At 42.7% G+C, this 24,661-nt stretch overlaps 1 protein-coding gene across 5 annotated transcripts in view; it reads right to left on the bottom strand.

Annotated features, from left to right (window-relative positions):
* Positions 1-24,661, bottom strand: part of SEMA5A (semaphorin 5A) — a 659,545-nt gene that overhangs the window by 344,098 nt on the left and 290,786 nt on the right. The window lies entirely within an intron of this gene.

Below are 24,661 nucleotides of genomic sequence, written 5' to 3'. Positions count from 1 at the left end.
AGGTTTATGAATAGGCTATCACGCATACTTTTGCACATGTCTATTTTTGTCTGGGTTGGGGGGGCAACCAAAAAATTGTAACTCAAAGAGGGGAGAGGCTCAATGAAAAAAGTTTGAAAACCACTGCTCTAGAGATGCTAGAAGGATACCTGCACTGAAGGATACATCTAATTTTTGGAGGTGAAGTGTGTGAATGCCATTCCATAAAAACACAAGCAGTAGCTGCAGTCCTCCAGCTGGTGCAGAAGAGGGCATTCCTTGCATTCCCTGTCCTTACATACATAGAACACAAAGGTAACAATAGTGGCTGCTCCCTGTGGAGGTGTAAGCTCTTTGCATCCTAATCCTCCTTTTTATATCTGGACAAGACCTGACAAGATTGGCATATACAGTATAGTGGACTCCAAGTGTGCAAAAATCATGAGTAACCCCGTTCCCCGCAAACAAAACAAAGGAGATTAGCTGAAAAATCATAAGATGTTTAAGAAAAGTAATAAATTTTGAATAGGGCTCTCGATTAATCGCAGTTAACTCACGCGATTAACTCAAAAAAATTAATTGTGATTAAAAAATTAATTGTGATTAATCGCACTGTTAAACAATAGAATACCAATTGAAATTTATTACATATTTTGGATGTTTTTGACATTTTCATGTATATCGTATTCTGTGTGTGATACAGCATGGCCAGAAGGCAGCAGGAGAGTGATATAGGAGAGATATGTAAGTCCCAGGATGAGGAGAAGCCTTATTCCCTGTAGAGGGAAGAAAGGTTTCTATAGATTAATTAATTAAAAGCACCTAAAGCCAATTAGAGCACCTGAAGCCAGTCACCTGATAAAAAACCCCAGCTTCAGTCAGCCAGGAGCAGGAGCAGGAGCAGGAAGCAGTCTGAAGGAGTTGGAGCAGAGTGTAGTTTGGAGGAGTTCAAGAAGAGGAGAGTTTGGACAAGTGCCATGGCCGGCTAGAAGACCAAGACCCTAGGTAAAGAGACACCCGGCTTGAGCAGAGAGGGAAGGCAGGAAGCCCCACAAGCTGAAGAGCAGGAGAGGGAAGTAGCCCAGGGGAAGGAAGCACTAGTTCAAGTGGTTTACCACTATCCCTAGGGCCTGGATCCTGCCCTCTCCACTACCCTTCTCTGGGTTACCAGTGGGACGATAGATACCCTAGTTGCAGAAAACTGCACCCTGAACCCCCCCACAAGAAGAGGAAGCACGGGACCCATCATAATCATACCGGCAATTTGCCACATGGTTGTAATTTAAATCAGTTTATATTATTTTTATTACAAATGTTTGCACTGTAAAAATGATAAACAAAAGAAATAGTATTTTTCAGTTCACCTCATACAAGTACTGTAGTGCAATCTCTTTGTCATGAAAGTGCAACTTACAAATGTAGATTTTTTTTGTTACATAACTGCACTCAAAAACAAAACAATGTAAAACTTCAGAGCCTACAAGTCCACTCACTCCTACTTCTTGTTCAGCCAATCCCTCAGACAAACAAGTCTGTTTACATTTACAGTAGATATTGCTGCTCTCTTCTTACTCACAACACAACCAGAAAGTGAGAACAGGCATTTGCAGGGCACTTTTGTAGCCAGCATCGCAAGATATTTATGAGCCAGATATGCTAAAGATTCATATACCCCTTCATGCTTCAGCCACCATTCCAGAGGACATACTTCCATGATTACATATGTGACTGAACTCCTTGGGGAAGAATTGTATGTCTCCTGCTCTGCTTTACTCACATTCTGCCATGTATGTCATATTATAGGAGTCTTGGATGATGACCCAGCACATGTTGTTCATTTTAAGAACACTTTCACTGCAGACTTGACAAAACACAAAGAAGGTACCAACGTGAGATTTCTAAAGATAGCTACACCAATGTACATGGCAGGGGGCATTGCTGGCACATGATGGCATATATCACATTGGTGGATGTGCAGGTGAACGAGCCTCTGATAGTGTGGCTGATGTTATTAGGCCCTGTGATGGTGTCCCCTGAATAGATATGTGGACAAGTTGGCAACGGGCTTTGATGCAAGGATAGGTTCCAGGGTTAGTGGTTCTGTTGTGTGGTATGTGGTTGCTGGTGAGTATTTGCTTCAGGTTGGAGGTCTGTCTGTAGGCAAGGACTGGCCTGTCTCCCAAGATTTGTGAGAGTGTTGGGTCATCCTTCAGGATAGGTTGTAGATCCTTAATAATGCGGTGGAGGGGTTTTATTTGGGGACTGAAGGTGACGGCTAGTGGCGTTCTGTTATTTTCCTTGTTCGGCCTGTCCTGTAGTAGGTGACTACTGGGTACTCTTCTGGCTCTGTCAATCTGTTTCTTCACTTCCGCAGGTGGGTATTGTAGTTGTAAGAATGCTTGATAGAGATCTTGTAGGTGTCTGTCTCTGTCTGAGGGGTTGGAGCAAATGCGGTTGTATCGCAGAGCTTGGCTGTAGATGATGGATCGTGTGGTGTGGTCAGGGTGAAAGCTGGAGGCATGTAGGTAGGAATAGTGGTCAGTAGGTTTCCGGTATAGGGTGGTGTTTATGTGACCATCATTTATTAGCACTGTAGTGTCCAGGAAGTGGATCTCTTGTGTGGACTGGACCAGGCTGAGGTTGATGGTGGGATGGAAATTGTTGAAATCATGGTGGAATTCCTCAAGGGCTTCTTTTCCATGGGTCCAGATGATGAAGATGTCATCAATATAGTGCAAGTAGAGTAGGGGCGTTAGGGGACAAGAGCTGAGGAAGTGTTGTTCTAAATCAGCCATAAAAAATGTTGGCATACTGTGGGGCCATGCGGGTACCCATAGCAGTGCCACTGATCTGAAGGTATACATTGTCCCCAAATGTAAAATAGTTATGGGTAAGGACAAAGTCACAAAGTTCAGCCACCAGGTTAGCAGTGACATTATTGGGGATAGTGTTCTTGACGGCTTGTAGTCCATCTTTGTGTGGAATGTTGGTGTAGAGGGCTTCTACATCCATAGTGGCCAGGATGCTGTTATCAGGAAGATCACCGATGGATTGTAGTTTCCTCAGGAAGTCAGTGGTGCCTCGAAGGTAGCTGGGAGTGCTGGGAGTGTAGGGCCTGAGGAGGGAGTCTACATAGCCAGACAATCCTGCTGTCAGGGTGCCAATGCCTGAGATGATGGGGCGCCCAGGATTTCCAGGTTTATGGATCTTGGGTAGTAGATAGAATATCCCAGGTCGGGGTTCCAGGGGTGTGTCTGTGCGGATTTGATCTTGTGCTTTTTCAGGGAGTTTCTTGAGCAAATGCTGTAGTTGCTTTTGGTAACTCTCAGTGGGATCAGAGGGTAATAGCTTGTAGAAAGTGGTGTTGGAGAGCTGCCGAGCAGCCTCTTGTTCATATTCCAACCTATTCATGATGCCAACAGCACCTCCTTTGTCAGCCTTTTTGATTATGATGTCAGAGTTGTTTCTGAGGCTGTGGATGGCATTGTGTTCTGCACGGCTGAGGTTATGGGGCAAGTGATGCTGCTTTTCCACAATTTCAGCCCGTGCACGTCGGCGGAAGCACTCTATGTAGAAGTCCAGTCTGCTGTCTCGACCTTCAGGAGGAGTCCACCTAGAATCCTTCTTTTTGTAGTGTTGGTAGGGAGATCTCTGTGAATTAGTATGTTGTTCAGAGGTATGTTGGAAATACTCCTTGAGTTGGAGACGTCGAAAATAGGATTCCAGGTCACCACAGAACTGTATCATGTTCGTGGGTGTGGAGGGGCAGAAGGAGAGGCCCCGAGATAGGACAGCTGCTTCTGCTGGGCTGAGAGTATAGTTGGATAGGTTAACAATATTGCTGGGTGAGTTGAGGGAACCATTGCTGAACGCCACTAGCCATCATCTTCAGTCCCCAAATAAAACCCCTCCAACGCATTATTAAGGATCTACAACCTATCCTGAAGGATGACCCAACACTCTCACAAATCTTGGGAGACAGGCCAGTCCTTGCCTACAGACAGCCCCCCAACCTGAAGCAAATACTCACCAGCAACCACATACCACACAACAGAACCACTAACCCAGGAACCTATCCTTGCATCAAAGCCCGTTGCCAACTTGTCCACATATCTATTCAGGGGACACCATCACAGGGCCTAATAACATCAGCCACACTATCAGAGGCTCGTTCACCTGCACATCCACCAATGTGATATATGCCATCATGTGCCAGCAATGCCCCTCTGCCATGTACATTGGTCAAACTGGACAGTCTCTATGTAAAAGAGTAAATGGACACAAATCAGACGTCAAGAATTATAACATTCATAAACCAGTCGGAGAACACTTCAATCTCTCTGGTCACGCGATTACAGACATGAAAGTCGCTATTTTACAACAAAAAACTTCAAAACTTCAAAAACTTCAGACTCCAGCGAGAAACTGCTGAATTGGAATTCATTTGCAAATTGGATACAATTAACTTAGGCTTGAATAGAGACTGGGAGTGGCTTAGTCATTATGCAAGGTAGCCTATTTCCCCTTGTTTTTTCCTACCCCCTGACCCCCCAACGTTCTTGTTAAACCCTGGATTTGTGCTGGAAATGGCCCACCTTGATTATCATACACAATGTAAGGAGAGTGGTCACTTTGGATAACCTATTACCAGCAGGAGAGTGAGTTTGTGTGTGGCAGGAAGGGGGGTGAGAAAACCTGGATTTGTGCTGGAAATGGCCCAACTTGATTATCATACACATTTGTAAGGAGAGTGATCACTTTAGATAAGCTATTACCAGCAGGAGAGTGGGGTGGGAGGAGGTATTTTTTTCATGCTTTGTGTGTATATAATAAGATCTTCTAAACTTTCCACAGTATGCATCCGATGAAGTGAGCTGTACCTCACGAAAGCTTATGCTCAAATAAATTGGTTAGTCTCTAAGGTGCCACAGGTACTCCTTTTCTTTTTGCAAATACAGACTAACACGGCTGTTACTCTGAAACCTTCCAAAATCTGAGAGGGACAAGGTGTGGAGCACACTTTCAGAAGTCTTAAAAGACAACACTCTGATGCAGAAACTACAGAACCCGAACCACCAAAAAAGAAAATCAACCTTCTGCTGGTGGCATCGGACCCAGGTAATGAAAATGAACATGTGTCGGACCACACTTGATTGTTATCAAGCAGGAGTCATCATCAGAATAGAAGCATGTCCCCTGGAATGGTGGTTGAAACATGAAAGGACGTATGGATCCGTAGCGCATCTGGCACATAAATAGCTTGCAATGCCAGTTACAAAAGTGCCATATGAATGCCTGTTCTCACTTTCAGGTGACATTGTAAACAGGAAGAGAGCAGCATTATCTTCTGCAAATGTAAAGAAACTTGTTTGTCTGAGCAATTGGCTGAACAAGAAGTAGGACTGAGTGGAGTTGCAGGCTCTAATATTTTACATTATTTTATTTTTGAATGAAGGTTTTTTGGTACATTTGTAAGTTCAACTTTCATGATAAAGAGATTGCACTATAGTACTTGTACACCTCTACCCCGATATAACGTGGTCCTCGGGAGACAAAAAATCTCACCACGTTATAGGTGAGACCACGTTATATTGAACTTGCTTTGGCCCCCCGCTGTTCCTTGTTCCCTGACCGCCCCCTCCAGAGACCCCCGTTCCTAATCACCCCCAGTACCCCACCCCCTACCCAACCCCCCTGCTCCCTGTCCCCTGTCTGCTCTGACACCTATCCACACCCCCTACCCCCTAACAGGAACTCACCACCAGCGGTGGAAAGCGGAGCGCCGCGGCTGGGAGCTGGAGGAGTGGAGCGGGCTGGGGCTGAGCTGCTCTGCTTCCGCCGCTGCCGGTGAATGCGATGGGGATCCCTTCCCCCAAGCTCCCTCCCCCGACCAACACGGCTGAGGCTGGGGCGACGGAAGTGGAGTGGGCTGCTCCCAGCCCTCCCCCCTGCTAATATCCTGGGCCACTCTGGAACTGGGGGGCCCCCAAAAGTGCCCCCCCACAGCTCCTGCCTCCCAGAACCAGGGAGTGGGGGGCTCCTGACTGCCCCGGAGACCCTCTGCCCCTTATCCAACCCCTCAGCCCCGGCCCAGCCCCTTAACATGCTGCTCAGAGCAGCGTGTTGGAGCTTTACCGTGTTGTATGTGAACCCGCCTTATATTGGGTCGCATTATATCGGGGTAGAGGTGTATTAGGTGAGTTGAAAAATACTATTTCTTTTGGTTTTTTTACAGTGCAAATACTTTCAATCAAAAATAAATATAAAGTGAGCACTGTACACTTTGTATTCTGTGTTGTAATTGAAATCAATATATTTGAAAATGTAGAAAACATCAAAAATATTTAAATAAATGGTATTCTATTATTGTTTAATAGTGTGATTAATTGCGATTAATTTTTTTAATTGCTTGACAGCCCTAATTTTGGTTTCTTTTTTATTTCTTTCTGGTTTTTGAGCCTTTAGGGGTACAACTGGGGCATCTCTTCTTGATTTTGTCTGCAACCATTAGGCTAGAAAGTCTTTTAAATAATAAAAAATGGAAGCGGGGATTCTCGGGTTATCCCATGACACTAGGACTAGATGTGGTTGGGGTTGGACTAGATGGGGGTGGGGGTTGGACTAGATGACCTTCTGAGGTCTCTTCCAACCCTAATCTTCTATGTTTCTTCTATGATTCTAGGAGCTGGGGCTTTAAGAAAAAACATGAGAGTTGATGAGACTGAATATATATATATATGAGAGAGAGAGAAAGACAAGGAGAGTGTGGCCATTTTTGCTGATTAGATTGCAAACATTACCGAGCATAGGCTGCATTCATTTTATGCAACACTGAGCACATTTTTGGTCTTTACGAATAATAAATAATTATTGAACACTAGTAGTATGCTCAGTGCTGTATGAAGAAAGGAAGGTACCATCACTGCTACAGACACAGGAGTATATCCTATTGAGTACAATGGAGAAGATGGCACAACGGAAAAGTGTCTCTTTGAGGTTTTTGCCCTCTTCTTGATCTCTTTCACAATGTGGCTGCAGGACTAATGCATTCTCACATAGTCCTCCTCTTATTTTTTTTTTCTTTTTAAATGTGGATTCACCACTGACCTTAATAAATCTCAAGCAATAAAATTCAGTCACAAAAGAGAGACAGGCTGAAGTTGCAATTTCAAAGGGGTGCAGTTAGCTTTAACAGAATCATTATTCAAAGGCATTACAGAGGAATTGAACACAATGAATGTATAATTACATTCAATTAAGCAGAATCTGTTTGAAAAATAAAGTTTGCACTTTTCTCAGTGAAAAACATTTATTAACAAATCAACATCTCTTTAACATGATTTAAAAATCCTGAAAAAAGTTATCTTGGGCCTCCAATTTAATTTATAATGTAAAATATTGCACGTAACATTTACAGTATGAAAATACTCATTGCAACAGCTACATTATTTTCATTAGTAATTAACTGATTTCTTTTCACTCTGCCCCACTTACACAACATTACTGGAATTAATTCACCTAATGCTGCTTATCCTGGGATATATTATATAAGTACTGAATCCTTAAATTTTGCCAATTCAGTTGATTAAAAAAAAAACCTCTTTCATATGCAGATCCTTTATATGTCCTTGAATATAGAGACCTTAGTATCTAAGCCACTCAATTATTTTAAATAAGTGCTGAACTGATGGTGCTTCTACTTATTTCCAAGGTAATTGTGATCTCCAAGAAAGAAATTACAGTTACAAGACCAAGAAGTGCTTTCATCACTTTTTTTTCCTCATGATCATCATAATAAAATTATACACAAATTCAGGTGTAAATATCCACATTTTACCAATCCTAGATAAAATTGCTAAACCTTTCCCTCTCCAAGGAGGGAATGCCTCTTTAGCCTTGTCTACACGACAAAATTACTCCAATTTTACAGAAGTCAATTTTTGGGAACAGATTGTATAAAGTCAAGTGCATGTGTCCATACTAAGCACATTAATTCGGCGGTGTGCATCCACAGTACAGTGGCAAGCGTCGACATTCCAAGCGGTGCACTGTGGGTAGCTATTCCACAGTTCCCGCAGTCCCTGCTGCCCATTGGAATTCTGGGCTGAGCTCCCAATGCCTGATGGGGCCAAAAATTTGTCGTGGGTGGTTATGGATAAATATCGTCAGTCAACCATCCCTCCGTGAAAGCAATGGCAGACAATCATTTCACACCCTTTTCCCTGGATTGCCCGAACAGACGCCATAGACAGCAAGCATGGAGCCCATTCAGCTCACTGCAGCAGTTATGACCATAGTAAACAGCTCGCGCATTATCGTGCAGTTTATGCAGAACCAGAACCTGAAAAACCAGGCAAGGAGGCGATGGTAGCGCGGTGACGAGAGTGATGAGGACATGGACACAGATTTCTCTAAAACCGCGGTCCCTGGCAATTTGGAGATCATGGTGTTAATGGGGCAGGCTCATGCCGTGGAACACCGATTCTGGGCCCGGGAAACAAGCACAGACTGGTGGGACCGCATAGTGTTGCATGTTTGGGATGATTCCCAGTGGCTCTGAAACTTTCTCATGAGTAAGGGCACTTTTCATGGAATTTTGTGACTTGCTTTCCCCTGCCCTGAAACACAAGAATACCAAGATGAGAGCAGCCCTCACAGTTGAGAAGCGAGTGGCAATAGCCCTGTGGAAGCTTGCAATGTCAGACAGCTACCCGTCAGTTGGTAATCAATTTGGAGTGAGCAAATCTACTGTGGGGGTTGGTGTGATGCAAGTAGTCAATGCAATCATTGAGCTGCTGCTGCTATCAAAGGTAGTGACTCTGGGAAATGTGCAGGTCATACTAGATGGCTTTGCTGCAATGGGATTCCCTGACTGTGGTGGGGCTGTAGAAGGAACCCATATCCCTATCTTGGGACCGGACCACCAGGGCAGCCAGTACATAAACAGCAAGGGGTACTTTTCAATGGTGCTGCAAACAGTGGTGGATCACAAGGGACATTTCACCAATATCAACGTGGGATGGCCGGGAAGGGTTCATGACGCTCGCGTCTTCAGGAACTCTGGTGTGTTTAAACGGCTGCAGGAAGGGATTTACTTCCCAGACCAGAAAATAACTGTTGGGAATGTTGAAATGCCTATAGTTATCCTTGGGGACCCAGCCTACCCTTAATGCCCTGGCTCATAAAGCCATACACAGGCACCCTGGGCAGTAGTCAGGAGCTGTTCAACTATAGGCTGAGCAAGGGCAGAATGGTGGTAGAGTGTGCATTTGGATGTTTAAAGGGTCGCTGGCACAGTTTACTGACTCACTCAGACCTCAGCGAAACCAATATTCCCATTGTTATTGCTGCTTGCTCTGTGCTCCACAATCTCTGTGAGAGTAAGGGGGAGACATTTATGGCAGGGTGGGAAGTCGAGGCAAATCACCTGGCCGCTGAATACGCGCAGCCAGACACCAGGGCGATTGGAAGAGCACAGAAGGAAGTGCTGCGCATCAGAGAAGCTTTGAAAACGAGTTTCATGACTGGCCAGGGTACCATGTGACACTTCTGTTTGTTTCTCCTTGATGAAAACCCGCCCCCTTGGTTGACTCTAATTCCCTGTAAACCACCTGTCCTCCCCCCTTCGATCACAGCTTGCTTGCAAAGGAAATAAAGTCACTATCGTTTAAAAACCATGTATTCTTTATTAATTGATTATAAAAATAGGGAGATAACTCACAAGGTAGCCCAGGTGGCATGTGGGAGGAGAGAAGGAGGGAAGGAAAAGGTCACTTCAAAACTTGTTGAATGACAGCCTTCTGTTGATTGGGCTGTTCACTGGGGTGGAGTGGTTGGGTGTCCGGAATCTCCCCCCCACCCCCGCCCCGCATTCTTGGGCATCTGGGTGAGGAGGCTATGGAACTAGGGGAGGAGTGAGGGCAGTTAAACAGGGGCTGAAGCGGCAGTCTGTGATCCTGCTGCCATTCATGAACCTCCACCAGACGCCAGAGCATGTCCATTTGATCCCACAGTAGCCCCAGCGTTGCACCCTGCCTCCTCTGATCTTCCTGCCGCCACCTCTCATCTCGATCGTCCCTCCTGTCCTCATGTTCATTGGCCGCTTTCCTGTACTGTGCTACTGTGTCCCTCCACACATTCTGCTGAGCTCTGTCAGTGCCGGACAACTGCATGAGCTCAGAGAACATTTAATCGCACGTGTGTTTTTTGCTGCCTTATCTGAGATAGCCTTTGGGACGGAGGAAGGAGGCTTGAAACATTTGCAGCTGCAGGAGGAAAAAAAGGGGAGTGAAGTATTGAAAAAGATACACTTTACAGATCAATGGCTATACTCTTTCATGGTGAACACTATTCACATTACATAGCACATGTGATTTTGGTACAAGATCACATTTTGCATCTTATATTGAGTGCCTGCGGCTTTGGTGTTAGAGATCACACACGCAGTGCCAAGCAACAGAATTTGGCTTGCAGGCGGCCACGGTAAGCCATAGTCTTTCAGCTTCTGCAACCTTCATAAGAGCAGCGGCCTCCTTTCCCATACCAAGCAAAGCCCATTGAGTTGGCCTTTAGTGCTGGGGTTTTCATGTTAACGTGCAGCAGCAGAATCTAAACTAACCACCCCCCCCATCCAATTCTTTGGGATGATCGCTTTACCCCTTCTCTGCACTTTGAAGTCTTTAAACCATGATTTGAGGACTTCAATGGCTCAGACATAGGTGGGAGGTTTATCGCAGGACTGGGTGGGTGAGATTCTGTGGCCTGCATTGTGCAGGAGGTCAGACTAGATGATCATACTGGTCCCTTCCGACCTTAGTATCTATGAATCTATGAATCCCCCCACCGTGTGGCTGGTATCAGAGAAGATCACTGTTAGCCAAATGCGAATAGCTCAGCACCAATGACCCCCCCGCCCCCTCCGCAACCGCTTCACTAACTGCAGGGAGGATATCTTTTCAGCCACAGGCAAACAGCCCAGTAGGAACAGCCACCTCTGAATGTCCCCTTGATTAAACTCCCATATTTCAACCAGGTTACCATGAATTATATCACTCTCCTGATGATAACACAGAGAGATAAAGAACGGATGTTGCTTGAATACCAGCAAACACCGGGACCATATGCTGCTAGGCTTGGTCATGCAGTGATACCAGATTACTTGCTACTAGCATGGCATGATAAAGTGTCCTACCATGGAGGACAGAATAAGGCTGCTCTCCCCAGAAACCTTCTGCAAAGGCTTTTAGAGTACCTCCAGGAGAGCTTCAAGGAGATGTCCCTGGAGGATTTCCGCTCCATCCCCAGACACGTTAACAGACTTTTCCAGTAGCTGTATTGGCCACGAATGCATCCCAAGTCCTCAGGGCAAATTAATCATTAAAAAACGCTTGCTTTTAAAACATGTATTATATTTAAAAAGGTACACTCACCAGAGGTCCCTTCTCCAGCTTGGTTGGGTTGGGAGGCTATTTCAGTCAGGGTGATAAAAAGATCCTGGCTGTTGGGGAGAATGGTGTGCTGTGTGCTCTCCTCAGGCTCATCCTCCTCCTCCTCATCTTCCCTGTTCGCAAAATCCTCAGGCATGGTGGAGAGTACCACATCATTGGAGTCCCCAGACAGGGGTGGGGTAGTGGTGGCGGCCCCCTTAGAATTGCATGCAGCTCAGCGTAGAAGCGGCATGTCTGGGTCTCTGTCCTAGAGCATCCATTTGATTCTTTGGTTTTCTGGTATGCTTGTCTGAGCTCCTTAAGTGTCATATGGCACTGTGTTGCATCCCTGCTGAAGCCTCTGTCCATCATGGCCTTGCAGATTTTTTGAAATGTTTTGGCATTTCCTCTTTTGGAACGTAGTTCTGATAGCACGGATTCATCTCCCCATACAGCGATCACATCCAGTACCTCCTGTTCGGTCCATGCTGGAGCTCTTTTTTCGATTCTGGGACTGCATGGTTACCTGTGCTGATGAGCTCTGCATGATCTCCTATGCTGATGAGCTCACCTGGCCAAATAGGAAATGAGATTCAAAAGTTCCCAGGGCTTTTCCTGTACACCTGCCCAGTGAATCCAAGTTCAGAGTGCTGTCCAGAGCAGTCACAATAATGCACTGTGGGATAGCTCCTGGAGGCCAATACCGTCGAATTGCTTCAACACTAATCCTAATTCGAAACAGCGATGTTGATTTCAGCACTAATCCCCTCGTCGGTGAGGAGTACAGAAATCAATTTTAAGAGCCCTTTTTGTCGACAAAAATGGCTTCGTTGTGTGGACAGGAGCAGGATTAATTTGATTTAACGCTGCTAAATTCGACATAAACTCGTAGTGTAGACCAGGCCTTTGTTTGGAAAGATTACTTCTATGGTTAATTTCAAGCTGAATTACCCTAAATATCTTTGTTATCAAAGGATGAGAACAGATCACGTTATAGACACTGTACATTTGAGAGTTCCAGGGTTTCCATAATGACCTAGGATTTCTAATTTTTGTGTTTTATTCCTTATTTTAACTCATAGAACAACATAGCTGACAGGCAATAAAGTATTAGAATGATTCTTTAGATTTATAGCACACAATAAATAATTTCCCAGGACCAAAAGGAAGCATCTCGTGATGATCCAGAATTGTGGAATCAGGAAGCTTGTGCTGAAACCAGCAAATCTCATGTACAGCAAATAAATGTAGGTCTAGAATTAATCCTGTGATGGACCACAATCAACATACGGTGAGTCAACTGAGAAGCCTTGTATTAGAATGCATACTAGTGGCTACATAGCCTTCAGTCTCTTTATGTCTCAGTATGGTGGCTCTTCTATAAACAACTAAATACAAATGTTAAACTCATTCTTGTCACTATAAAAGTCTGCAGCATGTTATGCTTTATGTTGCTCAAATATTAGCAAAATACAATGGCAAAAATTAATACGGTTTAACTTTTTTTTTTAAATCCCATATATTTCCAATTTCTTGAATTTGAGAAATTACATAGGTTTATTCTCCATGACAAGTGCATGTATTACTCCTGGGGGAATTCTGCACCACTGCACAATGCAGAATTTGTGCAGCATTACTGTTCTGCGCAGAATTTAATTTCCCCTGAAGAATTGGTGCTGCGGAGTTTCTGGCCACCACTAGGGGCAGCTGGACCCAGCAGAGCCCAGCTCTCAAGCACAGGACACTGCCACGGGGAGAGGGAGGGTGAACTGGAGGGTTCTTAGCAGGTGTGGTTCCCAGCAAGTCCTGAAGGAAGGAGGTGGCATGCAGGAAACTTCATAAAAGCCCAGGACCCAACATCAGGCTGTTTCTCTCTCTGGATGCCTTGGCTCTGGGGGATAGGAGATGCAGGTGTCTGGGCTGGGCGGAGTGCCCCACAGCTGGGCTCCTGTGGGTAGGAGGTATGGGTGTCTCAGATGGAGAGGCAGAGTTTTACCCCAAGATATGTCCAGCTGGCACATGTGACACACCCAGACTGAGACGCTGCACAAAAGCATAGCAGAGAAACAGGAACTGGGTTGTCCTATGGTATTCTCTACTTCTGAGGGAATTTTTTGTTGTTGTCTGTATTGTTACAGACATATTTGCTGACAGTATTTTGAAATAAATTACCAAAATAATTGAAACTGGTGTGATTACGTTATGTTATTTTGACAAATAAAAATGCAGAATTTTAAAATTTTTCGCACAGAATTCCTCCAACAGTAACATACAAATCAGTGGAATTTTAACTCTGAAGGGAAAGCATACACCATATGACCTAAATAAATGCAATTTTAGAAGACTATAATAGTTGTAAAATGAGTATGGAAGATATACGTGTATGTACATGCATGTTTTCACATGCACAGTATTTCTTGTGTTTTTCAAACATTATTAGCTTTCACGTTTAGCCATGCATTCTCAGGTATTAATCATATCAGTTCCTGAGTAGAAATTATTAGTATATTTATACATTGTACAAAATGGCTGTACTCTAGTATCTGGGTGCTATGCAATACTTAAAGAAAAAAAATAGATAAATTTTGGAATCCACCTAACACATGACTCAAAAATAATCCACACCCTGATCTTTTAATGGGACATTCTTGCTCTGATAGTGACTGGTGACATTTCTAAACTAGTTAAAAACCTGATTAAATAAAAATGCCTTCCACTGTGCCCTGAACATTACCAAAGTCCATTTTAGGCAGACTGTCACATGGGGCAGGTTTGAAAGTGAGGGCACAAAACTAAGAATGTTTGGCCACAGGTACTATAAAGCAGGAACTCAGGCATGGGCAACAAGAGCAACACAGCAGATCTCAGCTACAACGAAACACACAAGGAGGGCCCTACAGCATTATGAAGATCATAATTAATATTCTGATTGTACCCAGACACAAACAGGTATGCAGAGCACTGGTGTTATCTGTTCATAGTAAGCCACCCCATCTGAGAGGAATGCAACATTTTGCACTATCTGCTTTTCAAGGGCAGCTATTTCTCTAATATTATGCAGTATTTATTCACTATATTGAATCCCTGTGTAACTCAAATAATCCCAGATATGAAGCAGAACTCAACAAGAAATAATGTAGATGCTTTTGATACATTGTGACCTCTCCTTTCATTATTTAAATAAAATGTTTTCACCTTGTCTGCCTACAAATAATTCCTAAAACATTGTTGTTGTTGAATGATTTATTATAGGAAAATCATTCATACATTCAATATATGACATTTTAAATCACATATAGGTTTTCAATTTTAAGAAACAAAATGAGTTTCACATTTTGACATGATTTAGAGCACCTGACAGTATCTCATCATATTGTATTACCATTACGGATGGGTAAAATGATTTGCTCCAAAAGCTGATGTCAACACTGGAGGAGAGGCAGAAGCCTCCTCAAAACAAGAAGGAGTGGTGGGGGAAAAGTGGAGGAAGAATGTCCTCAAAAGATCTGGATAAGGATATCTGAATTAAACTCTGAAGAACTTTGGCTCACCATCACTAGTATAGATCAAGGTCTGGCTTCCTATCTCTGAGGGTGCTGGAACATGTTTATTGTGGGGATGCTGAGAGCCACGGAACCAAACTGTAAACTTGTATATAATGGAAACCACTTCAAGTCAGGAGGTGCTGCAGCACCCCCCGCAGCCCGAGTTCCAGCACTTATGCCCAACTCTGGTCAAAACTACAGTTCTGGACAGGGCTTGTCCAATACCTGTAGAAGCATCTGTTGAATTAATCTTCTATGATTGGAAGCATCTGAAAGTGTAAATATTAATTCATCTACTAGAGTTGTTGAATGAATCTGTACAAGATTGGAAAATAAAGGCCTTTGTGATCCCTGCGATGATCTTTTTTAGAAATGGTCAGCAGGATGTATGAAATAGGATCAGTGCCCGGAAAAAAATCGCAAGCAAGCATGTACAGTATAGCTCCATGTCAGTGTCTGTAAAAGGTTCCTTAATAGCCACACGTTGGGGGCATAAGCACTGAGCGGCACAAGCGCATAAGCTACTGCTGTAGTAACCACTCCACACATGCATATTGTGTTAAGTGAGCAGGGGACCTGCTTTCCGCCTAGACGTTAATATTTTCTGCTCTTTTCTCACTATCTTCCCTATTACACTTTTTGAACAAAGAGCCCACTTCTCAAAGGATGGCCCAAGTGCCCGAACAAGTACTGCCTTGCTCACAAACAATGTGGCTCTGTTGCAGAAGCAGGGAAAATCAGCTATTTGTTTTTTTTTTTTTTAAAAAAAGACTTCTGGGTAATTGGAGAAGAGCAGCGCTCTTGCCAAAACTTATTTAAAAAAAACAATTAATATCTGCTGATTATTGCTGCTATACCACAGCCACATCAGTATCACACAACTCAGTGAAGATGTAAGCATTAGTGCTACGTTCTGTAAAAAAAAAAAAAAAAGATACAGGTGGTTTGAAAATTGGCCTCAGACACATTTATTTATATTGTATGCAATAGTATGCGGCTGGATGACCCTCATTTACACAAGTGTAAATCAAAAATAAATCCAGTGAAGTCAATTGAGTTACATCTCTGTAAAATCAATCAGGCCCTTTTTGTGTGTATACTGTAAAATGTATGCGCATACTGATTTTGCTTTCTTCTAAGTTTGTCACTAAACTAAACCTGGTATGTCCAGGTGACCTTGACGTCCACTTTATCTTGGACCATAAGTACAAGTACTTTACATTAAAAAAAAAAAAGAAAAACTAAACTTTACTGTAGGTGAAATGAAAAATTTCAGAACCTATTTTACCTTCTGCATTGCCAGAACAAGAATGGAAAATTTATGTACACCAACAGCAAATACAAGTTGACAATGTGAGACAGGAATTAAAAAAGCTAAACTTCTCTTGGATAAATGGATGTGTTCAGACTCATTTGTTTAGAAATCTACTTGTGTTTATATTTCAGTACTGGCACAAATCTATGACAGATTGAGTGAATAAATGACGAACAATGCCCTGCTTTCTTTTTCTTCTTACCTCCCTCACAAAATGCTGACACCAACAGATAAACCAAGGTAGCAGCAGAGCCCTGCCAGTTTATCAATATTCTTTGGTTTCACAGTTACTCTCTTTTCAAATTTAAGTGATGAATTTCAGCTTCCAGATTACCTAGAAGCCAAGTGTAAATGAATAACAAGTGGGGGGAAATCCATCAATAAAACTGTCCTTCTAGTCTGTAGACTGTACAGAGTAATATTTCACAAGGGGGGCTGCACATCAACTCAGACATTCACACTGAAAATACTCTCCAGTACCATGTGTCAAAATCTTTTTGTACAAGGTATAACTTTCACTTTGGGCACCCATAGGATGCACTGAGCCAAAATGCAGGCCATAAGCCAAATGTGACGAATAGTGTTTTACAGTAATAGCCACTCTCTATATCAATATGTGGGTGCAGTCTGTGGAGACTACAGGTCTCAGCATACAACACTTCATCTTCAGTAGACAAGGAGCATTGCATGGTGGGATTTAGTTTCCACAGGCCATACTTGTAAATAAATACTAGGATAGCTTCAAGATAGTATATTTTATGTAAATTAGGTGTATCCTGTGGGCTAATGTGGCCATTTGGATAAGGTTTAGCTAGCCCTGAGCTACATTCACTTATGATCAGATTCATTCATGGTGAAACTCCACTGGCTTCAATGAAATTATGAATTTTGCTCACAAGTTTTGTTCGATGAACAAATATTTTTGTTATAACAAGCAAAACAAAACCTTTTGAATTCATCTCTAACATTTCAGTTACCTCCAGTTTAATTAGTTTTTCACCTCATGTACAAGCAAACATCACATCTGTAAAGAGAAATTCTACATACAGAACTGACAAACAGGCACTGTGATTACAGATATTATATAGAGGGTTTTGCTTTGTTTTAACCTCTCTTCAGACCCACCCCGTGGAAGAAGCAAGGGGGTTAACCTTAAGATTTACTGCTCTTCATTAAAGGAGCAGAGATCCCATGTCTTTGCTCCCGCTCTATCATCCATTGCTCAGTACCCAAACCCTTCTCCTTGGGAATGCAGCTGTAGTGTACCTATGCTGCCAGAGCTTTCCTTGCTCCATCTCCCCTGGAACTCCCAAAAAGGGGATGGTGGTGATTACTTTGTGAAGGGGGCACAGATAGCTCAGGGCAGCCACAAACATCATTACCAGATTTGAGGATTCACTAGTGTTTGGGGAAGATCTTGTGAAGCCCACCTATCCCAGCCCTCCTCCTGCTTATCTCCTCCTCATTCATAGATTCCTGACCTCATGAAGGGAGCAGTGTGGGGTACAATGCAGAGGTGAATGTAACTGCATAGGTGGCTGACATTCCCTTCTGCAAAGGAAAGCACAGAGAGGTACTCTCCTTGAGTAGATTTCAGAGATAAGACGACCATAACATTTGTCCCAGTTGGACTGGAGTTTAAATTGGGGACCCTAAAGTAGTTTTCAAACCCAAAGTCTTGAGATGGGATGTCAAGAATCATGCTGTGACTAGGTAAGCCCTCAGGCAGAATGATAAATCAGCAGATTCCTTGCATGTATTTTATCTGTGATCACAGACACCCATAAGTACAGTCGCCAACTAAGTAACACACACAAGAAAAAATAATTGAGTGACCAAGAATCATCATCAAGGTGTTTTATTTAGTTGGCAACTTGACAAATTAAGGAGATGAAATTATTAAAGAGCAATTTCCCTATTTTTATCTCTGAATTCCTACTGAAATTAGTTGGTACATATAGTAACTGAAAAATGTTTAAAATGTAAAAGGTTAAATTCAGTATAACATCAGTAGAAATGAAGGCTTTTGTGATCCCCAGAATAGAAGTAAAACTGATTTTGAAATTTCTGGATAGAATAATTGCTTTAGGATTGTATTTCTTAGTTTATATGTAATACATTGTTGAGGCAACAACAATTTGGAAGTCAAATCCTATTGAGGAAAATAGAAAAGAGTAGAAACTCTGGAAAGTCAAGGATAAAAATATAATCAGGAAGGCCAAAAAAGAATTTGAAGACCAACCAGCAAAAGACACAAAAACGAAAGCAAACATTTTTTTTTAATACATGAGAAGCAGGAAGCCTGCCAAACAATCAGTGGGGCCACTGGATGATTGAGGTGTTAAAAGAGCACTCAAGGAAAACGAGACTGTTGCAGAAAAGCTAAATTAATTCTTTGCATCAAAAAAGATATATTAGAATTGGAAAAAGTACAGAGAAGGGCAACAAAAATGATTAGGGGTATGGAACAGACTCCATATGAAAAGAGATTAAAAAGACTGGGAATGTTCATCTTAGAAAAGAGACAACTATGGTGACATGATAGAGGGCTATAAAATCATGAATGATGTGCAGAAAGTAAATAAGGAAGTGTTATTTACCCCTTCAAACAACACAAGAACCAGGGCTTATTCAATGAAATTAGTAGGCAGAAGGTTTTAAACAAACATAAGGAAGTACTTCTTCACACAGTGCACAGTCAACCTGTGGAACTCACTGTCAAGGGATGTTATGAAGGCCAAAAGTGTAACTAAATTAAAAAAAATTAGATAAGTTCATGGAGAACAGGTCTATCAATGGCTATTAGCTAAGGTCAGGGACGCAAGCTCATGCTCTGGATGTCCTTAAACCTTCAACTGAAAGAAGCTGTGACTGGACGACAGGAGACTGGTTACTCGATGATTGCCCTGTTCTGTTTATTCATTCGTTCCCTCGGAAACATCTGGCACAAGCTGCTGTCAGAAGACAGGATACTGGGCTAGATGGACCATTGATCTGAGGCAGTATGGCCATCCTTATGTTCATAACAGGAAGATAGTTACAAACTCTGACTCTAAGGATTCAAAAAGGGGTGGGAGGAAAAGGAACAGTGTCTGTGGAAAGCTATACAGAAGGAAGGCTCAGGGAGACAAACAATCTCCAAGGTCTCATCACAGAGTTCTCCCCATATTCTTTCATCATACTGATCAGGGTTGCCAACTTTCTACTGGCACAAAACCGAACACCTTTGCTCCACCCCTCCTCTGAGGCCCTGCCCCACCCCTTCTCTGAGGCCCCACCCCCACTCACTCCACCCCCCCCACCCCCCGTCACTCGCTCTCCCCACCCTCACTCACTCACTCATTTTCACCAGGCTGGCTCAGGTGTTGGGGTACAGGAGGGAGTGAGGGCTCCAGGTGGGGCTGTGGGCTCCAGGGTAGGGCCAGAAATGAGGAGTTCAGGGTGCAGGAGGGGGCTGCGGGCAGAGGCAGTGGTTTGGGATGCAAGAGGGGGTGAGGGCTGTGGCTAGGGATGCAGGCTCTGGGGTGGGGCCAGGGATGAGGAATTTGGGGTGCAGGAGGGGACTCCAGGCTGAGGCAGGGGCTTGGGGTGTGGAAGGATGTACGGGCTGTGGGCTGGGAGTACGGGTTCCAGGGTGAGGCCAGAAATGAGGGGTTCAGGGTGTGGGAGGGGGCTCCAGGCTGGGGAACAGGGTTGGGGTGCAGGGATTGGGGGGTGAGGGCTCTGGCTAGCGATGAGTGGTTTGGGGTGCAGGAGGGTACTCTGGACTGGGATCGAGGGGTTCGAGGGAGGGAGGGGGATCAGAGCTGGGGCAGGGGTTTGGGGCACGAGAGGGGAGCAGGGGTGCTGGCTCCGAGAGGCGCTTACCTCAAGCAGCTTCCAGAAGCAGCGTCATGCCCCCCCTCTGACTCCTATGCAGAGATGCGGCCAAGGCGCTGCCCCCGCAGCTCCCATTGGCCCCATTTCCTGGCCAATGGGAGCTGCAGAGCTGGCACTTGGGGTGGGGGCAAAGTGCAGAGCCCCCTGGATGCCCCTACGTGTAGGAGCCAGGGAGGGACATGCCACTGCTTCCAGGAGCCGTGCAGAGCCACAGCAGGCAGGGAGCTTGCCTTGGCCCTGCTACACAATCAACCAGCCTTTTAGCGGCCTGGTCAGCAGTGCTGATATGCTGGAAAATAGTGATATGCTGGAAAGGGCTCTTGGGAAGCCTTTGTTAAAATTCTGTCACAAAACTGAAAGGAGGGCTGGAGTTAGTTCTTGGTGTTTAATGGATTCCCACCCTCTCTGGTTTATGCCAAATCACCCGTACCAGTGATAAACACCCTCAGGTTCATAAAAATATGTCTAAAGAGCAAATACTATGTCTTCAGAGTGCAACAAGTAGCAGGTATTTTCCAAAACTTTTCTCATGGAGGGTACTTTCTCCTGCATCAGGTCTCTGGCATCTTTCATAAACATTTAATTCCATTTAAAGAAAACACTATACTCTTAAAGAATGACATTCTCTATAAGAAGTTTTCCAAAAGGCATATCTTCTATTTGTCAACTATTTCAAGCTATACAGGCACACATTTACTTGCAAAAATGAAGGCTCCAGTCCTGAAGACCTTAATTTCAATGGGATTTCTGCCTGGGTTAATACTGTGTAAAAGCTTCAGGTGTACACCCCAAAAATACTTATATCCAATAAACTTCACTATTTAATCTAAGCTGTAAGCATTAATTACTATTTTTATTATCAACCCATTCAAAAAAGAACTTTTCCTATGTTCTAAGAGCTTCTGCCAAAGTTTAAAAATACAGTCAGTCAAAACAAAACCCAGCAGCAGTCCACAACAATAACAGTCAGCCTCTAAAGCAGTTCCTCTCCCACACAACATCCTTTCCCACAGATATTGGCCCAGTCTGGTCTCTGCCTCTCAAAATGCCAGCGTCATCAATCCAAGCATTCTAAAATCTTGATTCAGGCCTCCAAAATCATGACATTGTTTTTAACCCAATGAGGTTTAAAAAAAAATAGTACTTTTTATTTGCCTTGCTTTTGAGGGTACACTTTAGGGTACACTTGGGTCATGTTTCCAAACCATCATGAGGGTTAAAACCTTACTTTTAAAAAAATGAACACTGAGCTATTCAGCGCACATAACTCTAGGAGGTGTGACCTTAATAAAAATATCATGACACTCATGATAAAATAGTGAGAACTGGCAACCCTGAATAGACAGGCCTTGTGGTCAGCAAATCTGGGGTATTTCAGATTAGGGGGAGTGGATTCCAAAACTGAGGGTCGTTCAAGGATAACACCCTGCCATAAGGCCAGTACCAAATGGATGAGAAAGGCAATTTCTCAGGTAGGTAGATCTTGAGCCATTTAGGGCTTTATAGGTCATATATTTTTAAATACATCTACATGTCACAAACATCGTAAAATTTTACAAGCCATTTACTGTATTTCACTTTCAATAGATCCAACAGAAATGTTGATAATGGCTACAAATGTTTGTGCCCTCTGTTCAGTCTCACAACTGCTTAAAGGAGAACATCTTTATGACTTCACCATCAAATTACTCTGTGTTCATTTGCAGAACACCCACAGATCTATGAGCTCAAGAGAGGCACCATATTCATTTATTTTTAAAATGAACTCTCTTGAAAAAAAATGTTATATAGTCAAGACATTTCTTACTAACATCCCCTCTTGACTTCTGACACCTATTATTACTTGCACAGTTATGTGGATTTACAACTTTTCAACACTATGTGAAAAATACCCATTAGACTGACTTAGTGCTGCCTAGATAGCTATATATACAGTCAGTATATATACACAGGAGAGAGAGAGAGGTGATGTCCAGTAGATTTCTTTTGCCAAAAGTTTTTACCTTTAAGGACAAAATTCCACAAGGGTTAAAAAATTGTTTTTAAAAGGGTACAGTATAAGTAACCTTTGTAATAATGAGGCCTATAAATGTTATGTCCTGTTCTGAGGAGTGAAATACCATCCTACAACTAGTGCCTTGTAAGACTTTTTTTCCTAATCCATAATCACCATACAGTCATTGTTCCAAGAGTCAGCTTTGAACTTATTTTACTTATATGCTTCCCTGGCAGGAGATTAAAGGGCTTTCAGCCTTTTTAACTCCTCTTTATCCCCTTCACAAAGAGAACTGCTGAGACATGTCAAATGCTAGGTTTCAGAGTAGCAGCCGTGTTAGTCTGTATCCACAAAAAGAAAAGGAGTACTTGTGGCACCTTAGAGACTAACAAATCTATTTGAACATAAGCTTTCTGGTTCACTATAGACATTTTCATAGTAAAGTTGCTAACCCAAACAATAGGACTTTCCTCTAAAGGAGAGCACAGAACCCTGACATTAGATGGCAGTTTCAATGTGTCAGCAATCTAATTCTAACAATCACTTTTACAAGATGTTAGGGCTCTCTGCTCTAATGGAAGTGCTACCTTTTTGATAAATGTTAACCTGCTTTTCATTTCCTCGGTGGAGATTTACATTTCAAATGGAGTTTTTAATGAAGGATAATAAATAGAATGCACCCTATATAAAGATTTCCTCTCTAATCAATACATAATATTTCTTTTTAACCAATAAATGTGAATGTATCCTTTGCAAATTTATTAGGCAATTGCATGAAACAGGGTGTAGTTATTTTATTGTATTAATGATTTTAAAAATAATTATTGTTATTATAAAATGGCACTTTGTAATGATAAAATTTCTATTTTGTAAGTTTAAAGACAAATTTAAATCCAAGAATTCCAGCTCTTATCTTGCTGTTGCTAAATGGCTATTATCATTTCTTTAAACTTAGGCCAGGTCTACACTACAAACTTACGTTGGTATAATTACATTGCTCAGGGGTGTGAAAAATCCACATCCTCGAGCAACACAGTTATCCAAACTAACCCCTGGTATACACAGAGCTATGTCAATGGGAGGGCTTCTCCTGCTGATGTAGCTACTGCCTCTCACAGAGGTAGATTAACTACCCCGATGGAAGAAGCTCTCCCATCAGCATAGTAGCATCTTCACTGAAGTGCCGTTGTAGGGTTTTAAGTGTAGACCTGCCCTTAGTCTGAAACTCTGGACATTTGTGATAACAATGTGTGGCCCTACCTAAGGGCCCAGTCCTGCAAAGCAAAGTACATGTGTAGTCCCACTGAAGCTTTTGGGAGTACTCAGGCATGTGCACAAAGTTATTCATGTGCATTAGCCTAAAGGATCAAGATCTAAATCTCAGCACTCTCTACTCTTTACCAGATTCTTAGATAAACACTTCCAATTAGTAGGTCAAAATAAATTGACAAGTTAGTTTAGGCTGAAAAACAAACAAAAACTTTGAGCCAATTCTCACAAAATAAACAAAGCTATAACAATCTGTTCAGAAACTGATGAAACAGGTGGTGAATTGGAATATTCATCTCTGTTCTGATGCCTGTAGTATCTCCTGTGAGTGAGGAAGATTCAGCTATTTTCCTCTTCCCTCAGAAAAGAGACAACATAAAGATAGATCTTGAGAAATTTTCCAAAATAATTAACAATAGATCTCTGGGCTGGATCGTCTCCATCCCCTTTGTGTTCTTAGTGTGCTACACTGCAGACTTCTTACTGCTAGATATTACTGAACATACCCTCTTCCAGATGTGAAAATGTAGATTATTAGCTGTAAACCAGATGCATGTTCTTACGAAGGCTGGTTCTTGTAAAGTAACCAAAGTGATCAAAGCAGGAAAGAAAATTAGATTGTGTCATTATTATAACAACAACTGTGTGAAAGCAAAGATGTAAAATTGACAGGTTAGGAGAAAAAAAATTTCTGCCATTATGTAAAGTTTCAAAATGTTCAGTCACTTAGAGTTTCATTCTTTCATTTTGATTTTTGTGGGCTCCCCCTGCCTGCCACCCAGGAGCTCTCTGGAACTATTAAGAAGATTCCAGGAACTGCTCAGTCTGTTGGCTGCAATATTGATGGCAGACATCCTCATGATGTCATTGATGACATCAACAGTGGCACAACATAGTGCCCAGCTAGCTAAGACAGAAGCCAAGAAGAACTCTCAACATGAAAGCTGATGAAGATTTTTGTGACAATTATGAAACCTCAATAAAACCATAAGAGAACTGCACTGAGTTTCAGTATGATTGATTAATTAGTGTTGCCAAGTCTTGTGATTTTATCACAAATCTTGTGATATTTGGCATTTTTCTTTAACCCCCTGTTCCTGTACTCATTTGCTTATGTGAGTCTCAGGGTTCTTTTTTAAGTTTCTAGCTCTCATGATTGTGGAGAGAAGCTTGAAAATATGAAGCATAAAAACCAGAAATATTTTTAAGACAGATAATCTCATGATTTTTTAACTATTGGGATTTACAATAA

The sequence above is a fragment of the Lepidochelys olivacea genome (assembly GCF_965140295.1).
Source record: "Lepidochelys olivacea isolate rLepOli2 genome assembly, chromosome: 2".
In the NCBI taxonomy this organism is placed as follows: Eukaryota; Metazoa; Chordata; order Testudines; family Cheloniidae; genus Lepidochelys; species Lepidochelys olivacea.
Note: the sequence above shows the minus strand (reverse complement) of the source record. Positions and strands in the feature narration are given on the sequence as shown.